The 27,789-nt window shown below is 37.6% G+C and overlaps 1 protein-coding gene and 1 pseudogene across 17 annotated transcripts in view; both read right to left on the bottom strand.

Moving 5' to 3' along the window:
* Positions 1 to 27,789, bottom strand: part of LOC128096701 (uncharacterized) — an 868,750-nt gene that overhangs the window by 579,037 nt on the left and 261,924 nt on the right. The window contains exon 2 of one of the 17 annotated variants that reach the window (XM_052716594.1): positions 19,842 to 19,948. The exons of 15 other annotated variants lie outside the window; for them this stretch is intronic. The gene's annotated coding sequence lies outside the window, so the exon portion shown is untranslated. The remainder of the gene's footprint in view (positions 1 to 19,841; positions 19,949 to 27,789) is intronic. One more of the 17 variants, XM_052716590.1, reaches the window with a different exon arrangement.
* The window catches only part of LOC128097046 (protein SHQ1 homolog), a 52,589-nt pseudogene continuing 41,439 nt past the window's right edge, over positions 16,640 to 27,789 (bottom strand).

Genomic DNA, 27,789 nt, shown 5'->3' with positions numbered 1-27,789 from the left:
GTAATATTTTCAATTCCTTCAGGAAACCACTGTGTGATATTATTGAATTAAAAAACACGAGTAAATGGTTCTAAGTGTAGATAGTCTCAGAGATACTGTGTGTGGAAATCTCATCACTATGGAGATGTTTGCAAATTATCACAGAATAACTGATGAGAAATACATTAAATTACAGATCTAAGACAAATAACAAAGTAAATCAAATCCTGAACAAATGTACAAGAACATAAGCATCATGTGCTCTGGAGAATATGTTCTGCAACTTAGTAGAGGGGTGATGAAAGACAAAAAAAATTACATAAGCTTATTAATAACTGAATTTAAAAGAGAATGAAGTAAAATAACATGCCATGTAAAGTTGGACACAAATGAAAAGGGTCTAAATATGTACGATATATGTCTGAAATAAGATAACATAAAATAGGCATTTTATTAACCACCACTAATATAAAATATATCACTGATATTAAATAATATCAGTTATATCAGCTAGTAAATAGCTTCGGAATTTATTAGTAGGCTATCCTGTAGGCTCACAAATGAAACGTAAAACTACTGTCTGCAGTTTAAAACAAGATGATGCAGAAGTGTTCAAATATAAAGACGAGCAAGAACACAGCAGCAAATTCCACAAACAGAAACCAGCTTGAAAAACAGACAGAGAAAGCACATTCCAGACCGGAAAGAATTTTGAGTGGCAACTTTATGGTGTTAAGAATCAAAATTCACAATGATAAAATGAAGTATCAATTTCTATGCAACAAATAACATGCTGTCCAACTTTAGAAATAGAAGAGCAGATAAGGTTAGCTGAGAGCAAAATGTGTAATTCAGAAGAGATCTTTAATCCTCGCTTTCTAGAAAAAATAAATGGTGATATAAAAATTTAGGTGGCCATGAATGACAGGGTAGGTAAATGGAGGGAAGGTAACCACCAATAGATCCAATGTCACATGAAAAACACTCGTTTCTGTAATTTTAAGACCAGTAGACCATTCATAGAAACTGAATGTACATTAGACAACTTAAAAGTTCTAAATACACTCTATGAAGAAGAAAATATAAAAACTTGACCACAATGTCATAAGGTTAAGAAATATAATGTTAAGGCCATTCCAAGCCAAATAATAGAGCTCCTTGGTAATGCATTCTTAAGCATGAGGACAGAGATCAAGACAAAAACTCTAATCTTGTTTAGAAAAACAACTTTGATTTTGAAAGTACACATCAAAATATGAGACTAAATTAAACCACTCATTTACATAATTAGCAAACAGGAAGAACTAAACTATTAAGAATTTTTCAAACATTAAAAATTACAAAATTAAAAAGACTAGGAATATTGTTTCAATAAAAATTAACAAAATAAAGAAATCACTGGCTAATCTAATCAGAAAAAGGGAAGAAATAGGGTAAAGTAAGAAGAAAAAAATAAGTCATAAGTGACTACTTTACAAAAGTCCATAGAAATCAACCTGAGAACATAGATGAAATGGATAATTCTCTAAGCAAATGGTTTCTACCAAGTTTGTCTCAGAAGACTGAGAATACACACAGAAATAACTCCATGTACAGAGCACCAATATAGCTTCACATAGAAACTGCAACAGATCTCCCATAATGAGCCAAATCTAATGCTGCCAGGTAGCTACAGAGCACAGAAGGAAAATCTTCCCACATCTTTAAGTCTAGGGGAAGGAAGTATCTAAAACCTTAACACCTGAACCTCATCGCCAAACCTCAAAACAGGAAATAGTTTCAGATTCCAATAGCACAATAGCCATGTGGTCAGTTTGTATTTTGTCTGAAATACCAGAGTACTATAAAATTTTGAAACCTTTGAGTGTGCTTTATGATATTAATAATCTAAGTAAGAAAATATGTGATTCTGTCATATTCAATGTCAATAGATGTTGAGAACATGAAAGGAGTTTCAGCAAATTTCAAAACCTACCTTACATTATAAGAATGTATGTGTGGGCACAAGTGTGTGTGTGTGTGTGTGTGTGTGTGTGTGTGTGTGTGTGTGTGTGTGTGTGTGTGTGAGAGGAGAAAGAGGAAGCATGTATATTGTGCATCATAAAGCCAATCTTGACTTAGCTGAACCAACAACATCCCCTCTGTGGTCAGGAACAAGGAAAATAGTCTATTTAGTTATAACCCTGCTTCTGAAATACTCATTGATGAAATCAGTTAAGAGGAAACAATCAGAGACCTAAGAACATACAAGGAAAATCTAGATATTACTTGAATATACATACTTTACATGTATGACAGCATACTTGTAAAGATCAAGTCACTGACTTATCTGGTACCAAAATAAGATTCATGAAAGGTGACAGACATTAATACACACTAATTAATAGACTCTTGACATATGCATGTCAAATAATAAGTAGTGGTTATGAGGCAAAATGAAAAAAGAAGCCACTGCAATGGTCGCCGGAAAAGTTAAGGATTTGGAAGGAAATAAGTGATATGAAAAATATATTTAGAATATCATCAAAGTCAGAAACATGATCTTGAACAAAAGGAAAATATTAAAGTATGGACTCAGTAGGTTACTTTAAAAAAAATCGGAGGACATGAAGTTGGGAGGAATATGTGGGAGAGGCATCTGGGAGGAGCAGAGTGTAAAGGGTTAGAATAGGATCAAAATACATTGTGAACATACGTAAAATTCTCAAAGAATAAAATTTCAATGAATAATAAAAAGAAGAAAATATGTAAATTTTTACTATAACATGATAATAGTGAATATCCTTGTGGAAGATGTAGTAGTACAAATAATTTTAATGCAGTATTCCTATGAGTATAAAACCTCAATATAATATATTTTACAGACAAAGAGGACTTAAAGTTTTTACTTACATTTGCTGTTGACAGAGGTGACAGTATAGTAATTCTGAGAATGTTTGCTGACAACTGTAGAATACACCAAATAAATGAATTTATGAATGTTGAGTCAAGATTCTTTCTGCACAAAAAGTAAAACTGAAGCATTGCACTGGAGAAAAGTGTGTAATGATCCCCAAAACGTAGTTATAAGTGTGAGATATTTACATAAAACATTTTTCTACATCTATGCCCTGGAAAAATGCATAAAACAACATTAAATGCTATAAATCCAAATTTGGGGTTCTCAGTGATGTTCCACCCTAAAAATAGGAAGGGCTCCATAGAACAATAATTGGTTCCATGTCCTAGGCAAGGAAAGTGTAAGGTAAGTTGGAAATATTTGCAGATGCCGGGCGGTGGTGGCACACGCCTTTAATCCCAGCACTTAGGAGGCAAGAGGCAGGTGGATCTTTGTGAGTTCGAGGCCAGCCTGGTCTACAGAGTGAGATCCAGGAAAGGCACAAAGCTACACAGAGAAACCCTGTCTCCAAAAACCAAAAGAAAAAAAGAAAGAAAAGAAAACAAATATTTGCAGAGTCAGAAAACAAGAGAGGGTTCAAATACTGGTAAGGGCATATCAAAAGATAGAGACACCAGTTTGAAAGGCTTCCACCAAACACATATGGTTTAATTTCTGATTAAATCAATACTAATACTGAGGGATGTTAAAACTCATCAAACATAAATATAGAAGAGAAAAACTGGCACCTTAAAGAAGGCGTATTGGTAAATGTAAAATTAATAAAATACATAGAAAAAGAATTTGGCAGCAAGAATAAAATAAGATATTCATTTAAAAGACCATTATTGATAGTAAAAATATTAAATGCAATTTTTTGAAATTTGCTAAAAACTGTTGAAAATGAAATCTTAAAGTATTATTCCCATTATCTAGCTATAGCAAGAAAAGGGTAACATTTAAACTGGGAGAATCTCAGAGATGCTTTGAGAAATTATTTTAAGAAGCATCATTAATAATGGGGCAAGTTACCTGGAGATACACTATGAAGTATACACTGCATTCATGTGTTATTCTTGACAAAAATTCTGTACCTGATTTTAAATTGTATAAATACTTATTTTCACAGAATTAAAAAAAAATCTGATTTTTCAAAAGCATCAAGTCATAATAGTCATACAGAAGAAATTTTTATAATGAAAGAGGAAGGCAAGATAACTAAATATATTTAATGATCTTTAATTGAATCGTGTGTTGAAAAACTTCCTAACCAACAAAGCCTCTATTCATGAGAGAAATGCAAATCAGAAGCACAATCAGATATCACCATGTGCCATAAGAATGACTGTTTGTTTTAAAGAGAAAGATGGCAAGTGTTGTTCATGGTGCGTAGGAAATGGGAATCACTGCATAATATGAGGAAGATGTAAACTAATACAGCCATTAAGAAAACAGTAATACAATGTGAAGGTCCCACAAAAATTAAATGTCCAGTTACCATATGACCCAACAGTCACACTTCTGGGTATGTATTTAAAGGAAATAAAATCATCATGCCAAAAGTCTGAGCTCCCATGTATATTGAAACATTGTGTGCAACTGATAGTAAAAATATGGAAACAACCTAAGTGTCCACCTTCGGTTGATGGACATTAAGCGTGTTATAGAGAAAAAGTAGCGTACAACTCAGCCACTAACAGTGTGAATGGCTGGGACAAGAGACACTTATGTTAAGAGAAATAAGACATTCGTGGCATCACAGGTCTACATGAGCTCTCTCACCTAAGTAGAGTGCTGATTACTAAACGCTGTGAAGAGGAAGAAGGAGAGATGGGGAACTGCTGGTCGACAGGTATTAAGCTAGAGATTATAAAACTAAGAACTTCTGCTGAGCTGTTGCATGGTAGCATAACTCTAGACAACAATAAAGAAGCATGTCTCTAAATGGAGGGGGAAAGGATGCGAAACATTATTTTAAATTTTTTATGTATGTATTTATTTATTTATCATTACTGAGAGAAAAGCAGACCAGGACATGGGTGTGGAGATCAGAGGACAACTTTGAGTCGGTTCTCTCCTTCCATCTTTATATACATTCTGGGGACGAAACTGAGGTTACTAAGATTGTGGGGCAAGTATTCTTACCCTTCTGATCTTTCTTGGCCACCTGAAGCTTTCAGGAAAAGTCTTTTTTACTATATCATTACTGTGCAGAGTTTGGGGGTGTTCACTAAGCTCTGCACATCTGGAGATCAGAAGATCATTTTCATAAGTTGGTTCTTTCTTCCTCTATGGGGTCTGGGATCAAACCTAGATCAGGGACCTATTGCAATTGATTTTATGCAATGTCATCTCCCCAGTCCTATAATTCAAAACTTTTTATCACAGGTGGTAAACTTGAGAAGATATCTAATGTAAGCACTACCTAGTATTCTGTTCATATGTCCATTTCTACATGTATAGTTTAAAAATGAAATTAATTTAAATTTTAAAATAAAGTTTTGGTTTTAAACAGAAATATAAATGAAAACAGAAAACCAAAGAAACTGAAAAACAATTTTAAAGGTGCTCATGGATAATTTTGAAATCTTTTATTTGTCCTAAATCACTTAATTCTGTGCTATATATTTGATTATTAAGGTTGTGGTAGGGAGAAAAATACTCTTCTATTAGAGGATAGTGCTTAAGGGTAAATACTTACAATATCTGCATGATTTTCTAACAGTTTGGTAAACATCTCTCTGCATATGAAACATAATGAGGCAGCTTGCAAATCTGGTTCTTGTGACAGCCAGTCACTCTGGGATATGTAAGTGTTCAGCACACAGCACATTACATTCATTCATAGGCTTGAAATTGTTCAAAGCAAAAACTTGCAAAAATGATAACAACCAGTAATTACTTAATAAGCAAATTCTTCTTTTGGAAGAGTTTAGAAATTTTTATTTTAAACTGAGCCAAACAAAACTGAAGTATGATAAAGCTATCATCAAGTTATTAACAGTGTCTTAGCACCTAAAAGAATCATTTTCACATAGCTTTTTACATATGAAAGAGAACATAAATAGGATTTTTCATATTTTGCCCTCATCATATAAGCAGAAATTTTCATGAATGTAGATTTTTATACACTTTCAGAAGAGAACTACAGCGTCTGAGAAAAAGGAAAGTTGATCCAGGTGATGAATGCAATGTTATCAAAATCTCTAACATCTACACTGGCATCAGGGAATCCCAGCTCAAGCCCTACCTCTATTAATCGCTAGACTTGACATCATGCAGACTTCAAATTCTTATCTTGGAAATGTGAAACAAACTCCTGCTTCATGCCTTATTCAGAAGAAGTGCATGTTAAAGCAATATATGATACATAGTAGAATGGTGACTGGTCAGAATTTGAGCTCTGTATTGTTAACAGAACCTCAATCTAATACTGTCTAAATAAACCAATGGTGCAACTTGCTTCCAACACTTGCATGAGATTGTTCTATATTAATATGGTATCTATACTGTGAGTAAGAAAAACTCATCAAACTTCATGATGGTGTCTTCTCTATCAGGGATACATCTTCAACTAATTTTTTTACTAATCAGAACTCAACAACAACAAAAAGATAGTTCTCAACAAGGCATGAGGCCATGTGTGAACTAATAAAAATTTCTTCATACTTGACCCACATGGAGGTTTTTAAATTAATGCATTTCTCTAAGATGTGATCAGCTGCACTACTGAAATTAAAACATGATAAATAGTATTAGTAAAGATACATAAACACATCTAGCAATTTCACCTATTATTTACAATGCAATATATTTAGTCCCACTACATTTTAACTCAGGAATAATAAAATTTCTTTCAAATAACTCAAAGTGAATAATTTTCCTTTTTGCAGAAACCTGCCAAGGTTGTCAGAACACAATCTTACACATGAGCAGGTCAGGCACCAATCTAAGTGTGTGAGAACTGTTACAGCAGAAAGGACCATCCTCCCCTTTATACAGATAAGAGAAAGATGCTAACAAATCAATATCCTACACAAAGGGCCAGTAATTAGAGTTCCTCCCACCTCCAGTTATCTACTTATTTTCAGTTAAATATGATCCCAATGTAACGGTGTAGAAAGGGAACATTAGAGATAAAGTAAAATTCCTGAATGCACTCTATTTCCAGGTGTTCTGCTGTATCGTGAAAACAGCCATTTACAGAATCAGGGCTAAGTAACATCTGGATGGCTGAGCTAAGGAGAAGATCTCTTTTTACATTCATTCACTCTTACTAAAAACATACCCATCCCTGCATCAGCTGCCATATGGGCCTTCTTGATGGGGGAATGTCTTTCTGTATGCTGCAAATATGTCTTGCTCTGATTGGTTGATAAATAAAGGTGTTTGGCCTATGTCAAGGCAGCTTTGAGGCTGGTGGGAAATTCAAAGAGAGAGAGAGACAAGAAGAAAGTGGGGAGAGATGCCAGCAAGCTGCCCAAGGAGCAACATGTAATGGGATGCAGGTAAAGCCACAGAACATGATGAGATACATTGATTAATATTTATGGACTAATTTAAGATGTAAGAGCTATCAAAATGCTTGAGCCATGGCCATGCAGTTATAATCAATATAAGCCTCTGTGTATTTACTTGGGAGAGCAAGTGGGAGAGATTTGTCCCAACCGCCAATAGGCCAGAACACAGGAAATCTTCCGATTACACCTTCTATCTTATTGTCAAGAGAGCAAAGAAAATTTTCATTAATGCCAGAAGCCATCAAGTCCACACAGACAAGAAAGAAGGAGAAGGCTTCCTTCTCTTCTTAATCTGTCCAAGTTGTAGATGTAACAATGAGCAAAGACTGAACCATCCTGTGCGGGAGGGCCACTGTGATTGGAAGGCCGAAGGAACAGAAGCAATCACAAATCTCTGAGTAACTTGACACAGGTACAGTACTGAGTTGTGACCTTTGTCCTACTGTGTACTCACACTGCACCTCCTCAGTGGGAAGTAAATGGACACAGGGCCACACTTTCAGCACAGAGAGTTCTGCCTTACAGTTTTGTGAGTAGATCTCTCTCAGAGAATAAAACAGTGGGGTTGCCTGCAGGGAGGAAGGGGGGAAGTCTGGTCACATGGGTGGAAATTGAGAGTGTGAACAGTTGTGAGGTTGTCAAATTTATACTACATGCTACCACTAAGTCATTCTCCCTGGAAGATTCTTGCCCTTGAGAAAACTACACAAACGATTCTTTACATGCCTGTCCTGCATGAGAAATAAATCACTCTCATCATGGTCTTCCAAAGTATCGCAGAGTTCCCATTGTCTATTGGAATCTTTGATTTTTTTCTGGAATGTGTTTTCTGCTCCCTGATACTTACTAGTTTCTGGATTATATGTCTCAGTTGGTACAACCTCTAGTATGCTCTTCAGCCTCTTCATTTAAAAAAAGATTTATTTCTTTATTTTTGTGTATGAGTTTTCTGCCTAAATGTATGTATGGGGACCACATTCATACCTAGTGCCCTTGGAGATCAAGGAGGACATTGGATCCCCTGAAATTGGAGTTTCAGATGACTGTGATCTGCCATTGTGTGTGCTGGGAATAGAACTCAGGTCCTCTGCAAGAGCAGTAAGTGTTCTTAACCCCTGAGTCATCTCCCTAGCCCTTGTATCCCTTTTAAACTCAGGGCAATTCAAGTATTATTGGGTTCAACTGAAGCTTCCAAGCCTTTAACAAACTATATGACACTATTGTCCATCTTCAGGTGTTCAGGGATGAGAACTGCAAGCTTTGAAAAGTCTTATTCGGCAGCATTTTTCTTCTGTTTTCTAATTTTGTATTTGACCTTGGTGTTTTAGTCTGGATTTCCCATTAAAAGCGTAAAATTCGCCGGGCGGTGGTGGCGCACGCCTTTAATCCCAGCACTCGGGAGGCAGAGCCAGGCGGACCTCTGTGAGTTCGAGGCCAGCCTGGGCTACCAAGTGAGTTCCAGGAAAGGCGCAAAGCTACACAGAGAAACCCTGTCTCGAAAAACCAAAAAAAAAAAAAAAAAAAAAAAAAAAAAAAAAAGCGTAAAATTCTTATTGTTTTCAATATTTCATCTCCCACAGTGCTTAAACGAAATTCTTCATAAATATTTTTAAGAGATCAACTGAGTCACTTGTTCAGTGTCTAAGGATAAACACACAGGATGACAGCTGCCTGCCATTTTGGTTGTGATCCTTTGGCTTTGTCCAGAGAAGTCTCTTTGCCTTTCTAATCTTAAATTTCTGGGAACAGATACAATCAAATAAAATGCAGTCTTCTTGTTTAAGATAAAAAGGTTTCTAAATTCACAAGTATAGTCACCAAAGCAATCAAATGTCCATAATCAATTCATCTTTCAGGTTTCCCACAGTAAGCATGATTAACCAGACTGAGCCTATTCCTACCCCAGTGGCAGTACAGATCACTGAGTCCTACCATAGCAGACAGTGTTTTCTCTATCAAGAAGCACTTTACACCAATTTAATAACAAAACAAAAATTTTCAGGAAACTTGAAATTTAAACAAGTATTTCTCATGTGTCTTTAAAAATACACTTTTACATATTAAAGTAAGTACTGCTGTCAGCTATTTTCATCAATGGGTCAACTGTACGAAAAGTAAGACAAATGTTTGCGTAAGCTTGTACCTCATTATTTAGAGATTAAAATTAAAACACTTTTAGTTACCCCAAATTACCATTTGTATAATTTAGCCAAATATTAAGAACTGATTGTTATTAAACTTGATGTTACAGGATTTTTATTTTATTTTTATACATCAGAAGACATTTTCTTATGTGAACTCTCATCTCTACTTTATTGTTTTGCATTCATATTAATATTTATCAACATTCATATCACAAAGTGTACAATAGGAAGAAATATCCTTACTTATCATTATTACAATAAATCAGCCCAATAATAGATTCAATATATCTCAAGACAAACAAAATATATGGATCTCCAACCTCTACTGCAAAAGAAATTAACCAGAAGGGACTGACTGTCTCGGTTTTAAAAAACATTATAGGAACCTGGATGGGTAGGAAAGGAAGGAAAGCGAAGACTTGATTCGCATGACCAGGGTGAAAAGAAAAACTAAGCATTACAGTTGCAAAAACATATATTCCATAACAAGTTCTTAAGACTCCCAGGTGCAACATCAGCAGTGCTCGGGTCTTGATTTTTATTGTAATCTTGTGGCTTTTTATTTGTAACTTATATGAAAAGAATCATATTGATTGGGGCAGATTTAACTCAGTAAAACCTATTCTACTGAGATTGTCTTTGCTAGGTGATTTTATCAAGTTCTCTTTTGGTTTCATTTTCTTCCTCATCCCTATTCCCAGGAGAGACTGAAGCCCAGCTTGCAGAGCAAATTGCCCTAAATTGAGTTCTTTCTCTGGCATAGGCAGGACTGCCTTTGGCTCCTAGGCTTGAAAACTTTATGCATTCTTTTTTTTTCCTTCTTCCTTAACAATCTCCTTCCCTTTTTCCAATTAAAATGGAGAAGTTAGCACCGGTACCTGCTCCCAATTAAATGAAGGCTGCATTACCAGCCGCACTCCTGGGCCTCACCCTCCCTTCATTAGCCTTATTCCTCTGAGGCTGCCTGGCTGTCTGCCAGGGACTTATGGCAAGAATTCAAACTCTTGCACACTTTATCCCCTCCAAATCATTCTTGAATATAAGCAGTCTGCTCCTTAGGCCCAGCACAAGAAATCCAAAAACATGTTCACAACAGATAGGGGGTTGGGAGGGAGAGAAGAGAAAATGAGTTATTTAAAAGGCTAAAAGCCTATGCAGAAAGAGACAAGCTGCGAGAGGTTAAGCTTCCCAGTTAATTGACCTTCATTTCTTTCTTAAAAGCCTGAGCAGGAAAAACAACAAATGACAGCTCGGTGGCCTTGCTTTATTTTTGAGTGCCTTCATGCCTACAGGAAGTACATCATCATCTTCACACCTCAGGCGTGTCAGCTCCCCAACTCTCGAAATTATGCACCATGACTGAAAAATCCAACCTTGGAAACTGAAGCAACTATTTTTTTTTATAAAGATCAACATGGAATTTTCCAACAAATGTGAGTGCTGTGGGGCCATTGCATCAGCCATTCTCAACTGACACTTGGAATCAGTAAGTGGTCATCAAGCTGTCATGAATGATGACCCAGGTGTCAGAACACAGAAAAAAAATGGTCATTCTGCATGCTTCCCCTGCTCTGGTACTGTGGAAACTACCTTTACAGAGTCACTGAACACATGAGCAAATTCTCTGACCAAATCCTACTTCTATATGCACTAGCTAAGTGACCATGAGCAAGAAGAAATTTAGCTTCTCGGAGGTTCATAGTCCTTGGCTTTTTGAAGTGGGAAAGACTGTTCTGTGAGTTTTAAATACGTAAAGCACATATGCATTTCCCTCAACTCTGTACACATGGTACACAGTCAGTGACTGTCCACTCTTACTATTATCACTGCTATCCCCAAGACTAAGCAAAAATGCAATCTGACAGAACTTTTGGACATTTTCCCAGAACATGGCAAGGGATAAGGACAGTTCGCACATAACTTTTAATTGTACAAAAACTCAAATGTGTGAATGGATTTTTCAGAACCTGGCCCTTGTTTGGCACAAACGCCAACACAACTTTGTAATATACTAAGATTAATATGACAAAACTTGTCTTTTATGGTAATTACCAGTAATTATATTCTAGCGGCAGAGTAAATAAATGACCATGGTGGACTTTTACAAGATTTTTTTTAAATTAAGCACTGCAAAACAAAATTCATTTTATTTAAATTCTGAGCATTAGTTTAGAATTTGGTTTATCTCCCAGTGAGAAATTTAAAGGTATGGAGTAATCTCAAAGTCATTACCTTAAAAGAAGAAGAAGAAGAAGAAGAAGAAGAAGAAGAAGAAGAAGAAGAAGAAGAAGAAGAAGAAGAAGAAGAAGAAGAAGCAAAAGAGTACAAAATCCATAGCTACTAAGTCCTTTTAAATGGTTATATTGATGAGAATCTAAAAGCACACCATGAAGAGAGATTAATACAGTATATGTTACACTGGTATTATCTCCTACAGAAGACAGAGCTCCTTTCTATACATAACATACATAATTATTGCCTACTAATAAAAATATGCACTATAGTATTGAGAAAACTAAATAGGAAGCATATTCTCTCATCGATACAGGCACACAATTTAGAAATGCCTATTTTTAATAAGTCAAATTCATACCAAATTTATCACACATTGTGCAATTACTGGGATATAAACATGATAGTATATGCCAACTTTATCTTTTATTTATATTACTTATTAAAGTTTATATACTTTATCAAGCCTTCAACTCTCTCAAATATAAAGGAAGGATAGTCATACCTGGAGTGTGATATTTCTATAAGGATTGTATTTAAAATTCTTAATTTGAGCTAAATAAACTCTGTATTTTTCACTATATGTTATAATTCTAAAATGTATCATTATTGATAAACATGCTTTTTAAATAAAAATAAAATTAAGAAATTCTCTTTATCATCATCCTTTTTATAGCTATAACTGATTATTGTCAAGTCTCTGGTATTTCAATAATTCATTCTTAAAATAGAAAAATATGCTGGGAAGATGGCTCAGTTTTTAAAGCATTTACCACCTATGCCTGAGGTGCTGAGTTCAAATTCCCAGCACCCACACAAAGTATCAGGCACAACAGAGTACGTGGAAATGCAGCAGTGGTGAGTAGTAGGTGGAGACAGGCAGATTCCTGGAGCTAATTAGACAGCAAGTCTTGCCAGGCCAATACACTCCGTGTTCAGAAAGGGATACTGTCTCAAGCAAGATGGAGAGCAATTGAGAAAGATGCTCAACATCTAGCCATACGTATACACACATGAGAGAGAGAGACAGACAGAGAGCACACATACACAAGAGAGACAGCAGAGAGATAGAGACAGAAAGAGAACATACAGATAACACACAGCAAAAATTATAGGAAAAGAACATAAAAATTAGAGAAGAACATAGACTATGAAACAAGGGATAAGTCATTTTGACATATAGCCAACATTGTTGGAATTATTGCATTGAATCTAGTACAGAAGGCCAGATCTACTGATTCAGATCATGTGTATTAATTGCCTGCTAATTGGAATTGTCCTGGGGAAGATTCTTTAAAGCCTGGATTGAGAAATCTACTACATCCAAGAAATTATCTCTTAGTGTTTGATAAAAAGACAATATTATGTATAAGGACACATAGCAATGGTGGACCCAAGGTTTAAGCACAGGTCTGTCAATTCTAGATAAAGATCTCCTGCAGGAGTCTCTATAGTATTCAATCAGAAATATAGTTTTAATTAGTTACATGAGAAAACAACTCAATAAAAAATGCATGATCTTTCCATTGTTGCAATAACCAAAATATTTAAAAATTATGAGTTATTTTTGATAAAATGGTGTTCTAACCACCCAAGTCACAGATATCTTCTAAAGGAGGCCTGTTCTTACAGAACTTCTTTAGGTTAAAGGGATGATCATTCAGCTATAAGTGCCATCCATTCACTAATGTCAGGATATCTTTTTACTAACTTTGATTTCCAAACAATATCAGTGTCCTACCAGTACTACATGGACAATAAATAACTTTTCAATTAAATTAAAGTTGTGTATAAGCTTAACCACAGTGTTATATCATCCACCTAGATATTAACATGCCAGGATATTTGGGTAAATGCCAACAATTGGTCCACACACATGGTTTCATTTTGGTAAAGAAAATATTTTCTAGAGCACCCCCAGAAAATTAAACTTTTAAATTAATTAAAATTTTTAAAAATTGTGCAAGCAATAGAAATGCATAGGAATATATGAATGCTGCTTGATTCATGTGCCAAGTGAAAGGATACCTTACTTGTTAGAATGAGTATGATAGTAAAGAAGAATTAATAAAAAGTAGAAAAAAGAAAAAAATAGAAAATAATTACTTCTGAGATGGAATGTCAAAACTTCCTCTAACATCCAGGCAAATTATTAACATACTCCATTTTTTATAAAATATAGGTGGAATACCCACTCTATGTGAAGCACCATGGAAGCCCAAGAAATTCAAAAATGAGAATGGCTTAGTATTCACAATTAAGGATCTGGAGTGCAATAGGAATGATATATAAAGAGCTAGCTAGAGGGGCAAGGAGTGAGCGAGCAAGCTTTAGGATAGACGGTGAATACACCGGGAACTGGGGCTGAAGGTTCAGGAAAGGTCTCAGCTGAAGCAGCCTTTCAACTGAGAGAGCAACCTGTGACCTGGGAGAGGCAGGCTTTCATGCTGTCAGAGCAGTAAACTTTCTTTTGCTTGCAGATCCTGTGGCAGTAAAATGATAATATTTAAAATACTACTAATGTCACACCACAGAACTGCCACTGTCTTTTTCACATATTAATACCATCTTTAAGTACCTTGTAGGCTTTATATCAACCCTAAGACAGGTGGATGCATGCATGTATGTGTTTCTCCTCCTGACACACAGAATCAACTGACAGTGAAAGAATTTTGAATTTTATAAGCCCATAAGAGTGAAAAGAATACAGGTGGGGAAGACATCGGGTAAGTAGACACGAAAATGCTCCTGAAGCAACACAATGCAGATGAAAGGGTGATTTCCTAGCCAGCCAAATAAAACAGAAACCTCAGCCTGAGGGGTGGCAGCCAGTGGTCAGGTAAAATTTATACATCAAAAGCCCCTTCTCAGCCCTGGAAGTTTTACTTGGTGGCTTAAGATGTCTAGTTATGGGATTGTCTCTCCTAGTATTTGGTGACTCCATTAGGTTCCTTTAATATATGTGTCTATTTTAAGAAGTTTCTACAATAGTAGGTTTCCATTTTTAACATATTATTTTTATTGATTATGGGGGAATTTCAAATAATACACCTGATCACCCTTACTTTCCAGTCCTCCCAGGTCTGCCCCCAACCCCAGTGGCTCCTCCCACCAAAAAAGAAAGACCAGGTACAACAGGGCCACAGACCCAGCCATGGCCCCCAACATCACTGACAATGGGTATTCACGTGGTTTCAGGTGGCATCACAGTCCACAGACATCAACATGGCTTCAGGTGGTGTCACAGACCACAGACATCTGAATGGCCTTCAGTGGTAGCTCAAGCCATGTACATCAACATGGCTAAAAGTGATAGCTTGGACCTAGGACGTGGACACGATTCTGGCTCTCCACCGTGAACACACAGCTCTGTTCCTCCATCCTTCCCACCCCTCCATGGCAAATTCAATGGTCACAATCACAATGACACTGGAAAATGCAGGGCATCAGTCAGTATATTTTTTTTGCCCAAATGGTTCTACCTGTAACTCACTCATTGCCAGGAGTCATCAGTCTGGACCTAGGTCTCTGGTCCCTGAAGCACCATAAGTACCAGACCATCACCCCGAAACTAGGATATATCTGCACTGCCCAGAGACAGAGTGATATTGCAGCTAAGCAAGAATCCGGGTTGATTCAAGGAAGCACCAGACCACTGCCCTCCTCTGAGCTCCTGAAATCAGCCACCCTAGGTAAGACCATTGTGCTTACAGACTATGAGCAGTGACCCAGCCCAGCCCTGCACTTTCCTTCTCCTACTATAGCAAGCAGTAGTGCCAGCTCCATGCTGCAGGCCACCCCACAGGCCAGGGCTAGGACCGACCATTCAGTAATGCCATGTGTTGTCTGCTGAAGCTGTGCTCCTGTATTGCTTCTATACCCTCTTCACCACATCAGTAGTTTCCACATCTATAGTTTCCCGGTTCTCCACGCCCCCTAGAGGCAGCTCTGTTCACCATCTTTCTTTCCAATTTCGTGAGTCCGCCTTTTAAAAGCATCTTCTCAGAGATCCATGACTAGGCCCCGGGTGGATCTCTGGGAGTCCAATTAGCGAGAATGAGGAGGGTTTATATGAGCGAGAATTGTTGAGACCAAGGTTGGATAAAGCACAGGGACAAATAGCCAAATGAATGGAAACACATGAACTATGAACCAATGGCTGAGGGGTCCCCACTGGATCAGGCCCTCTGAATGGATGAGACAGTTGATTGGCTTGATCTGTTTGGGAGACATCCAGGCAGTGGGACCAGATCTTGTGCTCATTGCATGAGTTGGCTGTTTGAAACCTGGGGCCTATGCAGGATTGTTTGGCTCGGCCTGGGAGGAGGGGACTAGACCTACCTGGACTGAGTCTACCAGGTTGACCTCAGTCTGTGGGGAAGGCTTTGCCCTGGAGGAGATGGGAATGGGGGGGGGGGGGGGGGGTCGGGGGGAAGGTGAGGGGGACGGGAGGGGGGAGAACAAGGGAATCCGTGGCTGATATGTAGAACTGAATTGTATTGCAAAATAAATTAATAAAAAAAAAAAGAAATAAAAAAAAAAAAGCATCTTCTCATAGAACCTGCTTTTATTTTAGCTGTTCCAGGGATACTGAGAGCTCTGCAGGGCCTCCATGGGTCCAGTGATGGGTGGCAGGGGCCAGCTGCCATCTTAGATTGCAGCCGTGCTTCAGGTTTTCATTTTTGGTAGCAACGGCAGGATCCCGGATCTTGTTCTGCAGCACCGCCTCCTCCTGGTCCAGCAGTTCATAGATGGAGCAGGTGTTGAGGCTGACCGACTGGATGTGGGCCTGGATGGCAGTTGATTTGGTCAGGCCACCCCACCCCCGGGCAGGCTCCTCCAGGAGGCCGCCCCTAAAGGGGACTTATAAGACACAGGTTTGTGTTCTAGTTGCAGTATCTTATGGTATCTCTGTAGGTTTTCATCACCAACTTGAAATGACAATAAAGTGGATAGCACAAAACTCAATTTCAAAAAGACACCAGGATTTCAAGCCTCAAACCAGCAGTGTTGTGCTCAGCTTTCTGATAGTCCATGCAGACTCAACACTGTGCTCTCCTTCAGTGACGTGTACTTCAGAACAATAAACAAGAAGGATGTCACATAAACTGTAGTATGCTTGACAGTAAGCCTTCTTGTTCAGCAGGTGAGACTTATGCACAAATTTTCATAGCTGATATTTTTCCTTTTCTGAAAAAGGCACTAATGTGGCAGCATATTCTTGCTTTTGGCTCTTTCCCAAAGATGCCATCATTTCTGCATGTGCATTGTTCCACCAAGGATTGTACTTCAAAAACTGCTCAGCTGCCTCATCTTCAAAGAAGTCATCTAGATAATGATCTGGGCCAAATTTGGCCAGGTCAGCAGCCACACGTTTCTGCCTTCATTCAGTCACAGGAGTGAAATCTGGATACTTAATATCAATAACCTGACCCAGTTCATCCTGTAACCACTGAACCACACCTGCCATGGGGTTCCAAATCCATACTGACACTGTGATTACAGAGCATTTTCTGAGACCTCTTCATAGAGAGTCTGCTCAATTTCCCAGTCAAACTCTACATCCTCATCATCAGCCCCTTCTTCAGAAACTCCAGAGGCATATATTTGTTACACAAGTGGTGTGGCCGACCTGGATTTTCTTTGGGCCAGAAGAGCAGTTAACATGCTCAACCCCTCAGAATGCTGACCAGGAGTTTCCTTGGGCAATCTAATAGTAAAACTTTCTTTATCTGCATCATCGGATTCCTGCTCACATTTTCTACAGTCCTTCCAGGAAGTGTTAATCTTAAAAAGTACAGCTTGGTGTAGAACTTGAAGACCACCCCCAAGTAAAAGTCGAACTCGAAGGCACACCTCTGGATGCAGATGGCAACTGCCAGGAAGTTGTGGTCCTGATTCAGCTCAAATCCACACTGGGAAGAGGGTTGGGGGTGTCAACATGACTCTGTGTGTGCCTGGAGCCACCATGGGCGTGCTATGTGCCAACCAGGTTCCCATATGCCAGATCCATGTCATCTGCCACAGTGCTTCTTGCCATAGGTGGAAATCCTTCCCTGCTTTTTTAATGTGCCCTTTATTGTGAGTTGTCCCTCCTCATATTCTGTCCATTATCTCTCTCTTTCATTCCCTCCCTACTAAACCTCCTATTCTAGTATTCTCACATTAATTTGGGAAGGGGGGTAGGAAGGACTTGGGAGGAGTTGGAAAAGGGAAAGACACAATCAAAATGCATTATATGAAAAAATACCCCTGCAAGGTCCCAGCATATGAAAACATCAGTTATTTCTAAGAATAAGGTGTTGATCTAAGGGCAAGAGGTGTATATGTAAAATGAGGACAGGAGAAAATTTGCTTGAAATTGTAGGTGTTAGATACCTTCCCTGGATCCAATAGAAGTTAAGAGGTTTACTTTATAAATAGGTTTATACAAAAGACAGTATAGATGTCTTTAGTAAGAGGGGATGAAATGTAAAGTGTTACGGTGAAAGGTGTGAAAATTCAGGCCACTTTCTTATTCACATCCTCAAAACACATCAAATGTGCTTTTGCCCAGTGTGTATAAGACTGGAGAAAGCTATTCTGGAGGAACTGAAAGGCCCTAGGAGGAAGTTGCGGGTGGTGGGTGGGGGAAGGCTATGTAAGAGAAGGAGAGAGAGAGAGAGAGAGAGAGAGAGAGAGAGAGAGAGAGAGAGAGAGAGAGAGAGAGAGACAGAGACAGAGAGACAGAGAGAGAGACAGAGAGAGAGAGAGAGAAATTTAGTAGTAGACCTCATGTTAACTCTCTTCCTGAATAAGAATAGGTAGAATGAAAAAAATTTCTCATCCCCTGAGACTTCCAGAAACCTTCCAGCAGACCTCTAATTTTGGTAGTTAGACTTGACTGCCTAGTCACAGCAATAATTCTTAATTGGTATGTGTAGTAAAATATAAGCTATACCATACTATGTTATGTCATGTAATACCATACAGAACAAGTCTGCAAGAAGAAAGTGATTAGATTAGAGTTACAAATACTTGATTATATTTTCATCCCTAGTAGAAGATTCTGTGAATATAAAAATAAATACTTAGTCTCCAGCCCCAAACCATGAGGCTTTGCTCGGATCATGAATGGGAGTTTCATCCAGAAACCTGGCTACTGTAGGAAACTGTCCTTCTTTGAGCCAATTAAAAGTTGAGAAACTTATACTACCGAGTAGGAGTGCCTATAGTGCTCAGTATCTAAAAGATTTGTATGATAAAGGCAAAAAGAAGCTTATATTAAGAAAACAATTATTTATGTTAGTTGACTGAACTCCCTTAAAATTATGGCTAAGAGAATCAGGACTAGACGAATTAAATTACGGCATTTCCAAGTTAGTAAATTTGTGACTTGGCACTCTTACATTTTTCATCACATCAAGAAATGTCCATCAAAGAACTACAAAACTCAATTAATTACTAACCTAAATTTAAAATCACTGTCTGAACCCCTGGAAATAAAAAACATAAAGCCTAATTCCATAGTGGGAATTATCACTGTCTATTGAAACTAAAAACAAAAGAATATCTACACATAATATTTACATAATACAAATATATTCAACAACTCCAAAATCAATTATAAAAGGTAAATAAAAGGTCTATGGCTGATGTAACTACTAAATTCACTAAGCCTTCATTACTGGGGCTTCCTTTCTTTGGACAGTGACCTTCCCAAGAGGCAGATGGATGTCCTTAGTACTATCTCCTTAAAAACGGGCACAAGTGATGCTAGTATGCAATGGGAATGCTTCACATGTGAACAACCGCATATCTATTGTGCTGGCAATACATAAGATATTTGATAACCACACTAGAAAAGAATCTTTCCTCCATGTACCTAATTTCTTGGTTTTATATTAAAATCGTATTCATCAAAAGTTTCTGTGGGGCAAAGAATAAGTCTACACAAATAAAGCAAATCCAACCTTAACCGAACATTACACACGTCAGCCTGAAACCACAAGGAGAGTTCATCCCGGCGTCATTGTAAACGCACTGTAAAATGAGTTGAGAAGACCCTGGATGACAGCGGAACTGCTCTCATTATTTCAGTGTACTCACACAGCTTTTGCACAAGCCCAGGACATAAGGACTCAGAATCACCTTTGATGTCTTCTGACAGATTGGAGATGAACCAGATTCCACAGGAGGATACTCAACAAGGACATCTAGACCAAATGAGAATAAAAAAAATAATAATAACACCTTCAGATTCTGTCTGTGTAGACCCAGGAGCAACTCTGAGTCTCAAAAACGCTGAGCCTATCAAGAGGATCAAGATCATCAAATACAGCTTTGTTCTGCTTCAAGTTTTCCTCCAATGTAGAACACTATTCTGAACTGAGTTTTCTATATCGAAAACTAACTCACTGTAATTTGATTACACTGGCCTCAGTTTCCATTTAAAAAGAGGTAGTGTCTGCAACAGTGCCGACTGCTTATGGGATTCTTACTCAAATATTTTATGAGTTTTACAGCCAGAAAGTTAAGTCATTAACAAAAGAAATATTTTTAAAATATTTTTTTTATTTTTTAGAATACTTTATATATAAAAAGCATATGTGCTCACATATACAAATGCCACAGAGGCCAGAGGCGTTGGATCCTTGGTGCTAGAGTCACTGGTAGTCTGGAGCCACCTGATGTGGGTGCTGGGAGCTGAACTTGGATCCTCTGTGTGAACACTGTGCACTGCACATTGTACTGAGCCATCTCTCCAATCACTAAAGACTATCCTAAGACAAGGCTGGAGACCAATATCCCCGGGGTTGTACTCAAATCTGTTAAGGGGACTGTGTCGCGAACACTAGCACTTGTTGCACAGCGGAGTTCAACTTAGAACAGTACCTGATATAGAATAGGTTTTATTTTAATTTTGATTTTTTTAGTTTAATATTCTTCCCCTACCCCAAGTTCCTCCAGATCCTCCCCTCCTCTCTATCCCCCCAACTTTAAGTTCTTTATTTAAAAAAAAATCCAATAGAACAATAAAAAAACCCAAGCCAAGAAAACAGTAAAACCATACACACACACACACACACACACACACACACACACACACACACACACACACACAGAACTGTAACCAAATAAAAGCACACAAAAACCTGGGTCTTCCATTATATGTTGGTCAGCTACTCCTGAACATGAGGCCTGTCCTGGAGTGGTTGATAGACTCATGTCACTCTGTTGGAGAAAACTTGCTCTCCTTCTCCCAACAGGTATAAGTGACAGTTCAGTTGTTAACCTTTACCCTAATGCAGTGCTTCTCAACCTGTGGGTCATGACCCATTTGGGGATGGAATGACCCTTTCACAGGGGTCACCTAAGATGATTAGAAAACACAAATATTTATAGTATGATTCATAACAGTAGCAAAATTATAGTTATGAATTAGCAAAGAAAATAATTTTATGGTTGGACGTCATCACAATATGAGGAGCTGTATTCAAGTGTCACAGCATTAGGAAGGTTGAGAAGCACTGCCTTAGTGGCTACATTTTCACTCATTGATTCATCCATCATTCATTCATTTTTAAATATAAAAAATAAAGTATAATAAGATAAAACAAAAATTATCACTTCAGAGTTGGACAAAACAACAGAACAGAAGGAAAAGAACCCAAAAGAAGGCATAAGAATCAAAGACCCTCCTGTTCCCTCACTCAGGAATCTCATGAAAGTACTAAACTAGAAGCCATGATATGCAGAGAACCTGATGCAACCTAAGCAGGGCCTGCACATGCTGCCTCGGTCTCTGTGAGTTCAGAAGAGCTTTGATCATGTTGATTCAAAGTATTGTTTAGAGGTAAGACAAAATTCTCTACCTGCTATTTCCTTTCACTCAAAACCCACATGTATTCCTAAAGCCATCTAAAGGAAAAGTGGGAAGTGGGAGGCTAGCTCCTGACCTTGCACACACCAAAGCCCTCCTCAGGCAACCTAGTGCAAAGGGAAAGTAACCCAAACTCATTTGCCAGTAATGAATTTAATTAGCTAATAAACCTGGACTAAGACGCCCTTTAACTCAAGTCACATGGTGGGTCGACCTCTGGAGCTAACTCTCTGCTGTTCACTGTGGTACTGCAGAAAATGAATCTCTACCCGTCTACTTGAAACACATAGTTGCATCACTCAGCAGTGGGGGTTAATTCTGAGAAGGTCATGAAAGAACAGAAACACACCCCCCCCACACACATGCACACATATCTGTGCATATCTCAATGTTGTAGCTGTTTTCCACACTCCCAGGGGATTTGGAAGATACCCTCAAGCTGACCATTAGCTACCAAAGCCTTATGTGCTAGGAAATCCAGGGATGACGAAAGGAACTGTCCAGTCCACAAACTGCAAAACTAAGCAGCAAACAGACACCCCTGGCAAACAAGAAACTAGGAAAGTGAGGGTAGCGAGGGCAGACATCACATCCCTGCCCCACACAGGCTCAGCACTACATTAAACCATGGGAGAGACAAGAGGTGTTCACAAGGTCAACAGAGCCTCTCCTTTCACACCTACAACAGATGTCTGCGGTTTTCAGAGACCAAGAGATAACCTGCTCTAACACTGCTCTATGATCTTGTGTTCTTCCTGTTTCGCCACTTGCACATCCCTTTTTGGTTTCATTTCAGGAGTCTTTTTTACTGTGTCATAGTTTATACAACTATACTTTTGTTCCCTTTCATAATTCATCTAATTTTGTTTGTGCAGTTTTTTTTTTAATTTCATTGTGCAATCCCTTTTATTTCCTGTTTCTCTCTCTCTCTCTCTCTCTCTCTCTCTCTCTCTCTCTCTCTCTCTCTCTCTCTCTCTCTCTCTCTCTCTCTCTCTCCTTTCCTTTTTCCATAGCATTACAGTAATAATACAATGTTGGTTGATAGGATTTAAATTGTCGGATTACCGGTTTACCCTATTGCCAATCTTTAGTCAGTCTTTGCAATTTTGACAGCACAACTTTGAAAACTTCTGGCATAAAATTGCCAAAACATATATAAGATGAATGGCTTCAGTACAGCTCTCTGGGGTAACAGGAGCACCCCAGCAAACTGATGGTGGCGTGGGACTTTGCTGCTCCTCTTCTTCCCTACTCGCCACATACATATGCCCACACACATATTTCTAATTTATCTCAGATTTTTGTTGTTGTTTTGAGAAGGCAAACCCTACAAGCTATATTTTAAAACAAAATCTTCTTTGACCTAAGAAAGTCTTTTTGTACCACTTTGTTTACACTGGATTAAAAGAAATTGATGTAAAGGAGAATCAGTAATAACCAAATACCCCACTTTCTCAAACATTTCCTCTTGCATGAGTCCCTATGATTTCCCCAAACAGCTTGGTTTCTGCCTTCATGTAACACATACATGCATGCTCTTATATATCTGTATAAACATTTTATACAATGAGAGAAATTGTGATATTTGTTGTACTGAGACAAACCTTAATTTATTTAATATAGTCAATACATTTTCTTGCAAATAACAACTCCATTCTTCCTGACAGCTGCAAAGAATTTCTTTTGTGTATATTTATCACATTTTCTTTTTATATTCCTAACCTAGGTTGATTCCATAACTTAATAATTATGAGTAGTGCTGCAAGAAAACACTGATATGCAAGTATCTCTGGGATATGTTGAGTTGGAGTCACAGTAGTAGGTCATATGAAAGATAAATTGCTCATCTTTTAAGAAACCTATACTGGTTTCCATAGTAGCTGGAGTATTCCACATTCTCACTGACAATATATACGTGTTTCCTTGTGTCCACATTCTCATGAAAGCATTTGTTATTTGTTTGCCTGTTTTTCATTTAAAATTTTCTCTGCAATGTATTATGATCATGCTTTTCTTTCCTCAACTCCTCTAAATCCCAAGATCCTCCCTACCTCCCTCCCAACCCAACTTCATACTCTATCTCTCTCAAAAATAAGCAAAGCAATAAATGAAAAACCAAAACAAACAAATAAACTTATACCAAAAATGAAACAAAAAGCCCCAACACACACACACACACACACACACACACACACACCATGGAATCCATTTTGTGTTGGCCTGGGGCCTATCTAAGATTGTGGTTGGTATATCAGGTGACACTTCATTGGAGAAAACTGATTTCCCTTTCCTAGAAGGTATCAGTTGCCAATAGTTTCCTGAGTAGGTACGGGAATTTGTGCCCACTTCCCCCTTTTACTTCTGGGATTGTGTCTGATTTGAACACGTGCAGTGCTTGTTCCAGCCTCAATGAGTTCATCTATTCACCAGTACTCTTAGGTCTCGGAGCGCTGTTTCCTTGGAATCATTCACCCCTCTGACTTTTAGTCTCTCTGCCTCCTTTTCTGTATAGGTCCCTGAGCCTTGAAGGGAGGTATTTGATAAAGGCATTCTATGTAGGACTAAGTGCACTAATGTCTTTTATTCTCTATGCATTGTCCAATTATGGGTCTTTGTGTTAATTCCAGTCTACTGCAAGAAGAATCTTCTCTGAGGAGAGCTGAGTAATACATTGATCTATGTGTATAGATGTCATTGGGGCTTATTTTATTGTTATGTCTCTTTAGCAAAATAATAGTATTAGGTTTACCTGTAGAACCATTACCTACCTAATCTCAGGTTTTTGCAGTGTCAGATATGAATTCCCACTCCTGGAGTAGGACTTAAATCCAATACAAAAGTGACTGGTTAGTCTCACTACATTTGTGCCAGCTTATCTCCCAGGAAGGTAACTATGGTAGGTCACAGGGTTTGCGGCTGGGTGATAATGATGATTGCTTTTCTCCTCTGGTAGCATGCAGAGTACCATCTAGCACTGCGAATGTTAGTTAGTATGGGTGAAGATTCTAGTTGGGCATCTATTCAATGGTCAGTAGAACCAAACTGAAGACCCACATAATTCCACACACATTTAGACACCTTATTCATACAAAGAAGACAAAACACACACTGGAGAAAAGACAGCATTTTCAACAAATGTTGCTGGTCAAACTAAAGGGATGGCTGCATGTTGAAGAATGAAATAGATCCACATCCATCACTCTGCACAAAACAACTCCAGTGGCTCAAGGACCTGAACATAAGACTGGATACCACACATTTAAAAGAAAAGAAGGTAGGAAATAGGCTTACATGACAGACATTCTGACTGATGGGAAATAGAATCTCAATATAATCTTAATTTGCATTTCTTTGATGGCTAGTGAGGCTGAACATTTTTCAGATGTTTAATTGTCAGTGTTACCTTTTGTCAATTAATAGCTCATTTTGTTATCCATTTCATTGATGCAGCTATTTAATTTCTTGTTACGTTCTATTATTTGTGTATTCTAGGTATTAATCCTCTTGCATGCGTATCACTAGAAAAGCCTTTTCCACTCCATGAGCTGTTTCTTCACTCTGCTTGTTATTTCCTTGCTGCACAGTAGCTTTCTCAATTTCATTAGTTCTCACTTATTAACTGATAGCTTTGTTTCCTGAGTAACTGGAGTCCTATTAAGAAAAATCCTTGCCTATACCTTGAAGTGTTTGCTATAACTTTTGCTCTAACACTTCTAGAGTTTCAGGCCATACTTTAAAAATATTTGATTCATTTGGCATTGATATTTATATAAAATGAAAAAAAAGAATTCCATTCTTTTATTTGTGGATATGCAGCTCTCTCAGCATCGTTTATTGAAGGAGATACTTCTTGTCATGTAAATATATGTGTGTGTGTGTGTGTGTGTGTGTGTGTGTGTGTGTGTGTGTATATAAATATATATATATATATATATATATATATATATATATATATAATCAGCATCTTTTCACAATTCAGGCAGCTATATCTGTGGTCTATATCTAAGTCCTCAATTTGTTTCTGCTGGTATGTGTATCTGCGGCTGTGTTATTGTGGATCTGTAGCATAACTTGAAATCAGGAGACCTAGAGAATACGAAGGAGAAAAGACCAAGGAGCTAACAAGCTGAGAAGAGTAATGTGGAATTTCTGTGATAGGCACTATTTAGGCCAGAAGATACATGCTGTGTAGCCTATACCATCACTTTTGATTTTTCTAAATTCTACTTTATTGAGTTTACATGTAAGTGGAGTTTCATAAGGGAACTCAAAGAAGACAAAGAGGTATACAACAAAAACACTAGGTAAAAGAATATGCAAATTTTAATATTAAAAATTAAATCCTCGCTGAAACCCTAGTACAAGGTTGTCAAAGCAAGTATCTAAAAATGGGATTAAAATGTTGTCCCTGTCTGAGATAGCAACATGACTATGGCCAAAATAACTGAAGAAAATCTTCTCACATGTTCAATGAATAGTTATTCCCATATTCTTACTGAATCTAGTATGTTGTTGCCAATTTAAAGTACAACGTTTGAGCCATGTGAGATTCTTTGTGCTTTAGAACTGGATGCAAGTCCAGATGCTGACAATGTGTGTCGGCAAAACACTCACATTTGTTCTGTATTGTTATTGTGAGCACTGAACAGCTTTTGTATACATATGTGGCATAAAAGTCACAGATTTAAGTGTTCCTAGAATAACTCTTATTAATAGAGGTCTTTTCTTTATTCGTGCAAAACTATTCATTAAACTTAGTATCTGTTTACATATTAGATCTTACATAGACAGGTGGTCACAGTAGACTTACTGAGACTCTGCCTCATATAGTGTATAGTTTATCAGAGAAAACACATATTAGGAATACTTAAACAAGAAATATTTTTAAATTTCCACATGTAATGTTATTGGTTATTTTAACTGTCTTTCTTGAAAAGAAATTTATAATTATGTGGTGGCCTCAATTTCTGGACTATTAAGTACCAACATTTTGAAACCCCTGGAATTACAATGGAGGACTATGTCAAGGAGATAGAGGAAGGGGGAAGTATTAGGAGAAAAAAAGAATTTGAAAGTTAAGAATGTTGTAGTCTAGCCGGGCGGTGGTGGCGCACACCTTTAATCCCAGCACTCGGGAGGCAGAGGCAGGTGGATCTCTGTGAGTTCGAGGCCAGCCTGGTCTCCAAAGCGAATTCCAGGAAAGGCGCAAAGCTACACAGAGAAACCCTGTCTTGAAAAAAACCAAAAAAAAAAAAAAAAAAAAAAAAAAAAAGAAAGAATGTTGTAGTCTAATGAGATATTTCTCTGGGGCTGTGGACTTTAGTGAAAAAGTTGACAGGTAGTGACAATCTTTAGTATGTGATTAAGTAAAGGGGTTTCTCATCTATGGATTTGTGTGGGTGCATTCAAAGTTACTACATGAATTTAACCATTACAACAGCTACATGAAATACAGAGTTACTATGATTCACTAGTTGAGGAAAGGAGCGCAAAGAAAAAGCCTGCTTAAGGTCTCATAACAAACAATGATTTAGATCTTTGAATATTAGATGCCAGTCTTTTCCAATCCTATGCTCGTCTGCCACCAGTGAAAAAGGCCATTGCAGTAATAGAAACTAAATTAGGAACAGAGATGTGTTATCAGTTATAGCACCTTGGAAAAAGACTTTAAAACAAGTCCCAAGATCACCTATAAATAACAATCCTTTTTTAAGAGACTTTATGCACTTTTTATTTGGCTTTTAGTAATAACGTAGTCTAAAGTTCTTCAAAAAAACAATGGCAAATTTGCCCAGGAGCCAATTTGGTTAACTATGTCTCCTTTATGTTTCTCAGAAGTGGCATTCCTGAGAATATGATTCACGTATTATTTTATTAGAAATATATATGATAGCAATACCTCCTTAGGAAGAAAGCTGTAAACTCTTAATTTCCCTTCCACTGTCACACAGAAAAGGTACTTGATTTGCAATCTGTATCTATGAGCTAGGAGGAATTTATTACTTCTGTATATTTTTAAATCTATTTGTATTACTTTGGTCAATCTGTCGTGGGTAATAGTACCTTGAATCAATTTAATGTGGAAAACAGAAGACATAAACCACTCTTTAGTCATCAAATTGAATAAACATTTATAAGTTTTTAATACATAAATATGTCAATCAAGCTATCATT

This window comes from Peromyscus californicus, unplaced genomic scaffold (genome assembly GCF_007827085.1).
Source record: "Peromyscus californicus insignis strain IS unplaced genomic scaffold, ASM782708v3 Scaffold_5__1_contigs__length_169319896, whole genome shotgun sequence".
In the NCBI taxonomy this organism is placed as follows: Eukaryota; Metazoa; Chordata; class Mammalia; order Rodentia; family Cricetidae; genus Peromyscus; species Peromyscus californicus.
Note: the sequence above shows the minus strand (reverse complement) of the source record. Positions and strands in the feature narration are given on the sequence as shown.